Source organism: Leptonychotes weddellii, chromosome 10 (assembly GCF_054177405.1).
Source record: "Leptonychotes weddellii isolate Sample4059 chromosome 10, ASM5417740v2, whole genome shotgun sequence".
Classification (NCBI taxonomy): Eukaryota; Metazoa; Chordata; class Mammalia; order Carnivora; family Phocidae; genus Leptonychotes; species Leptonychotes weddellii.
In genome coordinates, this window is record NC_138378.1 from 57,545,932 (window position 1) to 57,552,609 (window position 6,678).

The following is a 6,678-nucleotide window of genomic DNA, read 5'->3' on the forward strand; positions in this document are numbered from 1 at the left end:
GCAGATAGATGGATAGCTATGTGATAAAACAAGTACAGTAAAGCATTAATGGTATAATCTAAGTTTGGGTATTTCAATACTCTTCTCTCAGTAATTGAGAGTAGTGGACACAAAATCAGAAGGAATAGACAAGACCTGAAAAACACCACCAACCAACTTGAACACTCCACCTAACAAAATTCTTTTCAAGAGCACACAGAACATTCACCAAGATAGACCACGGGCTGGGTTTTGAAACAAGTCTTGATAAATTTAGAATTGACATCACCCAGAGTTTATTCTCTGACCCGACTAAAATTAAATTAGAAATCAATAATAAAAACGGATCTAGAAAATCTTTAAATATTTGGAAATTAAACAACACACTGCTTAATAATTATGGGCCAATAAAAAAATCATAAGGGAAACTAGAAAATATTTTTAATTGAATGATAATTATAACAGTACAAAATGTGTGGAATGCAGCTGAAGCTGTGCTTAGAAGGGATATTATAGGTTTAAATGCTTATGTTATAAGAGAAGAAAAGTCTAAAATCACTGACCTAAGCTTTTACATTAGGAAGTTAGAAAAGGGAGAGCAAATTAAATCCAAAATAAGTGGAAGAAAGGAGATTATAAAAATAAGAGAGAAAACCAATGAAATAGAAAACAGACAAGCAATAAAGCAACATCAGTAAAAACAAAGTTTGGCTTTTTGAAAATAGCAATATAATTCATAAATCTCTAGCTAGATTGGTCATTTTAAAGAAGGAAGAGGCAAATTACCCATAACAGGAATAAAAGAAAGACATCTCTAAGTATTCTACAAATATTAAAAAGATATAAGGAAATGTTATAAATAACTTTATGCCAATAAATTGGATAATGTAGATGAAACAAAAATTTCTTAAAAGACACAAGTATTAAAACAGACACAAAAAATAGAAAATCTAAATTGCCTTCCATTTATTAAAATACTGAACTTGTAATTAAAATTTTTTGTACTGGGACACCTGGGTGACTCAGTTGGTTAAGCATCTGCCTTTGGCTCAGGTCATGATCCCAGGGTCCTGGAATTGAGCCCCGCATCAGGCTCTTTGCTCAGTGGGGAGCCTGCTTCTCCCACTGCCTGCCATTCCCTCGGCTTGTGCTCTCTCTCTTTCTCTCTGACAAATAAATAAATAAAATCTTTTTTTATTTAAAGATTTTTATTATTATTATTTATTTGTGTACCTGAGCCAAAGGCAGACACCTAACTGACTGAGCCACCAGGCATCCCAAATAAATAAAATATTTTAAAAAAAATTTGTTTTCCTACAAAGAACCTCCAGACCCAGATGGCTTCATTGGTGAATGCCAACAAACATTCAAGAAAGAAATATATGCATCTATAAAAATTCTTTCAGAAATTAGAGGAAGAAAGAATACTTTCCATCTCATTTTAAGAGGCCAACCTTGGGTGCCTGGCTGGCTCAATCGGTGGAGCCTGTGACTCTTGATTTGGGGTTTTGAGTTCGAGCCTCACATTGGGTGTGGAGATTACTTAAAAATAAAATCTTTAAGGGGCGCCTGGGTGGCTCAGTCAGTTATGCATCTGACTCTTGATTTCGCATCAGGTCATGATCTGAGGGTTGTGAAATCAAGCCCCATGTTGGGAATCCGCACTCAGCAAGGAGTTTGCTTGAGATTCTCTCTCTCCCTCTGCCCTTCCTCCCACTCACGTGCATGCTCTCTCTCTCAAATAAATAAATCTTTTAAAAAATAAAATAAAATCTTAAAAAAAAGAGGCCAACATTAACCAAAGTGATAGGAAAACTACAGACAAATATCCTTGATGAACATTGTTACAAAACTCTTTAACAAAATATTAGCAAGTAGAATTCTAATTTATAAGAAAAATAGTACATTATGATGAAGTGAGGTTTATCCCAGGAATGCCAGGTTAGATTAACATTCAAAAATCAATGTAATTTAAAAAAAAAAATCAGTGTTGGTTGGAGCTGGAGTGTATTATGCTAAGCAAAATAAGTCAGTCAGAGAAAGACAAATACCATATGATTTCACTTATATGTGGAATTTAGGAAACAGAACAGAAGAACATGTTGGGGGGTAGTAAAAGGAAAGACAGGGACGCAAACTATAAAAACTCTCAATGATAGAGAACAAACGAGGGTTGATGGAGGGTGGTGGGTGGAGAATGGGTTAAATGGGTGATGGGTATTAAGGAGGACACTTGTTATGATGAGCACTGGGTGTTACATGTAAGTGATGAATCACTAAATTCTACTCCTGAAACCAGTATTAAGTATAATGTTAACTAACTAGAATTTAAATAAAAATTTGAAAGAAAAAAAATTTTTTAATTTAAAAAAAATCAATGTAATTTGCCAAAAAATAGAAAACAGAAGAAAAATCGTATGATTATCTCAATAGAAGCAGAAAAAGCATTTAATGAAATTTAACCCCCCCCAAAAAATGGGGTGCCTGGCTGGCTCATTCAGTAGATTGTGCAACTTTTGATCCCAGGGTTGTGAGTTCAAGGCCCCCGTTGGGTGAAGAGATTACTTAAAAATAAAGTCTTTAAAAAAAAATTAACATCTGTTTATGATATTCCCAGGAAACTAGAATTTTTTAAAGTGTTTCAACCTGAAAAGGCATCCATAATAAAAAACCTGCAGCTAATATAATACTTATATTTGTTAAGATTCATTTATTTGAGAGAGAGAGAGAGAGAGATCATGTGGTGGGGGAGTGGGCAAAGGGAGAGGGAGAGAGAATCTCAAGCAGACTCTTCACTGAACACAGAGCCTTACCAACCAAGAGTTGGACGATCAACCGACTGCAGCACCCAGGCACCCCAATATAATACTTAATAGTAAACAATTGAATGTTTTCTCTCTAGGATCAGGAATAAAGCGAGAACGTCTACTTTCATCGCTTCTGTTCAATATTATACTGGAGATTCTAGTCAGTGCAATAAATAAGATTTAAAAGAAAGAGGTAAAACTTTCTTTGACATGATTGTGGGGCTCCTGGGTGACTCAGTTGGTTAAGCATCTGACTCTTAATTTCAGCTCAGGTCATGATTTCAGGGTCCTGGGATCAAGCCCGTTTTGGGCTCCATGCTCAGCAGGGAGTCTGAGGATTTCTCTCCCTCTCTCTCTGCCCCTCCCCCCCAGCATGTGCTCTCTCTCTCTCTCTCTCTAAAATAAATAAATCTTAAAAAGAAAAAGATGACATGATTGTGTACATATCAGATCCTAAGAAATCTACAAAAAAAAAAAAGCTGCTAGAACTACTAATGAATTTAGCAAGTTTGAAGGATATAAGTCAATATATAAAAATGCATTGTATTTATATATACCAGTAATGAACAACTGGAAAATGAATTTACAATACAATTGACCCTTCAATAGTACAGGTATGAACTGCACAGGTCCACTTATAATGTGGATTCTTTTATAGTACAGTACTTTATTATTTTATTTTTTTATTTGACAGAGAGAGAGAGAGCCCAAGCAGGGGGAGCGGCAGGCAGAGGGAGAGGGAGAAGCAGGCTCCCCAGCTGGGCAAGGAGCCCGATACGGGGTTCGGTCCCAGGGTCCTGGGGTCATGACCTGAGCCCAAGACAGATGCTTAACTGACTGAACCACCCAGGCGCCCCCCCTTATGACTTTCTTAATAACATTTCTTTCCTCTAGCTTACTTTATTGTGAGAATACAATATCTAATACATATAACACACAAAATTTGGTTAGTCAACTGTTTATGCTATTGATAAGGCTTCCTGTCAACAGTAGGCTATTAGTAGTTAAGTTTTGGGGGTGTCAAAAGTTACACGGGGGATTTTCGACTGTTGGGGGTCACACCCCTAAACCTTGTGTTGTTCAAGGGTTAGTCATAGCATCAAAAGCTGAAATGCTTATGGTTAAATTTAACAAAATATGTGTGAGATCGCTACACTGAAAATGAAAAAACACTTTGAGAGAAATTAAAGTGAGATACAAATAAAAGGATAGACCATGAACATAGTCTAGAAAACTCAATATTACTAAAATGTTAATTCTCCCTAAATTTGATATGTAGATTTTTTTAAAGGTTTTATTTATTTATTTGACAGAGACACAGCGAGAGAGGGAACACAAAGCATGGGGAGTGGGAGACGGAGAAGAAGGCTTCCCGTGGAGCAGGGAGCCCGATGCGGGCTCAATCCCAGGACCCTGGGATCATGACCTGAGACGAAGGCAGACACTTAACATCTGAGCCACCCAGGTGCCCCTGATATGTAGATTTAATATGATCCCAATCAAAGTCCCAGGAGTCTTCTTTGTAGAAACTGACAAGCCTACACTAAGATGTATATGGAAATGCAAAGGAGCAAGAGTAGCTGAAACATCTTCATAACATTGGAGGACTTCTGCTTCTTGATGTCAGGATTGCCTTAATTAAGACAGTGCAGTCCTGGAGCAAGGATGGGCACATAGATCAAGGAAACAGGAGAGTTCAGAAATAGACCCTACTCACTATGGCTAACTGAGTTTTGGTAAGCAGCAGGTAATTCAGGGGAGAAAGAGTAGTTTTTTCACTGTATGATGCTGGAACGACTAGCCAGACATCGAAGTTAAAAAACAAGATAGGAGCTCCTGGGTGGCTCGGTCGGTTAAGTGTCTGTCTTGGGCTCAAGTCATCTCCAAGGGTCCTGGGATCGATCCCACCATCGATCCCCCCATTGGGCTCCCTGCTCAGTGGGGAGCCTGCTTCTCCCTCTGCCTGCCGCTCCCCCGGCTTGTGCTGTCAAATAAATAAAATATTAAACACACACACGCACACATGTGCACACACACACACACACAAACCTTAACTTTTTTTTTTAAACATAAATTAACCTATTGATTATTGGCTAGCAATGTTTCAAATGGTGTAGCTTCTACTGGTCTTTCAATTCCTTCAGTCTCCTGATAGCAGATTTTACTGTGATGGCAAAAATGGTGTCATAGGTCCAGGCACTACCAGCCACTGTTTTCATGAAAGAACCACAATGCCAGATTCCCCAGAGCTGGTCTTTTCATCTGGGTTTTTCTACAGAAGGAGCAAGTGTACTCAGTGTGCTGGCTTATTTCAATTTTCTTCACCATTTTCCTGAGGGAGGCACTATAATGGGTCTGCTATTTACTGATGGCTCCGACCTTCTTGGTGCGTTTGGCCATGTCGCCCCAAACTAGGTCCCAGCCCAGGGAGTCAAAAATTTTGACTCTTACATCATACACAAAAATTGACTTGAAACAGATTATAGATCTAAACTTAAAAGCTAAAACTATAGGGCGGCTGGGTGGCTCAGTCAGTTAAGCGTCTACCTTCGGCTCAGGTCATGATCCCAGGGTCCTGCGATTGAGTCCTTCGCTGGGCTCCCTACTCAGCAGGACGTCAGCTTTTCCCTCACCCTCTGTGACTCCCCGCCCGCCCCACCCCCGCTCCCGCTCATGCACACTCTCTCTCTTGCAAAAATAAAATCTTTTTTTTAAAAAAAGCTAAAACTGGGGCACCTGGTTGGCTCAGTTGGTTAAGCAACTACCTTCAGCTCAGGTCATGATCCCAGGGTCCTGGGATCTAGTCCCACATGGGGCTCCCCCTGCTCAGCAGGGAGCCTGCTTCTCCCTGTCCCTCTGCCTGCCACTCCCCCTGCTTGTGCGCTGTCAAATAAATAAAATCTTTAAAAAAATAAAATAAAAAAAAAATAAACAAGCTAAAACTATGAAAGTTCTAGAAGAAAATGATAAGACAACAAAACGTGGGATGATTTCCACATAATAATGGAGAGATGTGGGTAAGGGGCTTTGTAAGAGAGGAATAGTCTTCTACAGTGGAATATGAATAGATACCACATGAAACGGGAGAAAAAGCAGCTAAACAAAGTGGTTGCCTCTAGTGGAACTAGAATCGGGATGGTGAAGGGAGCTCCTATTTTTTATTTTAAATTTTGTAGGACTACTTGACCTTTATACTATGTACATGCATTTCTTTGTTAAAAGTAAAAAAATCTACTGTATTATTTTTAATTACAATAGATATCACCTAATAAGCATCTGCATATTAATGTACTAAACAGTGTACTAAGTATTTATTATGTAGTGCTTTATATTTTATAAAAGAATTTCAAGGGTCCAAAGATATGAAAAAGGGTTTTTTTGTGGTTAGGGGTTAAAAGTTTTGCTTTGGAAACAAAGTTAATTTTTTTTAATGACAGATAAAATGATACTTGATAAAAATTATACCCATACATATGTGTATATATTAAGGGGGACTCTAAATATACAAATGCAAACTCGTTTTATAAACCTAAACCAAACTAAGTAATATCCTCCATTTTACAAAGAGTAAATCCTATGAACCTGATTCTTTAGGATATGTGAGTAGAATTAATGAACAGGTAGAATGAATACCAAACCATTAACAATGATTATCTGGGATTTCGTTTTCTGGATAGTGGTCAAGAATAACTTTCATTCTTCATTCTTTTTTTTTCTTTTTTTAAAGATTTTATTATTTTCATTTATTTATTTTTTTTAAGATTTTATTTATTTATCTGACAGAGAGAGACACAGCGAGAGATGGAACAGAAGCAGGGGGAGTGGGAGAGGGAGAAGCAGGCTTCCTGCCGAGCAGGGAGCCCGATGAGGGGCTCTATCCCAGGATCCTGGG

The 6,678-nt window shown here is 38.1% G+C and overlaps 1 pseudogene; it reads right to left on the reverse strand.

The window, feature by feature from the left end:
* Positions 1–4,906: 4,906 nt before the first annotated feature.
* On the reverse strand, positions 4,907–5,186 carry LOC115942164 (large ribosomal subunit protein eL43 pseudogene; annotated as a pseudogene).
* Positions 5,187–6,678: the final 1,492 nt, after the last annotated feature.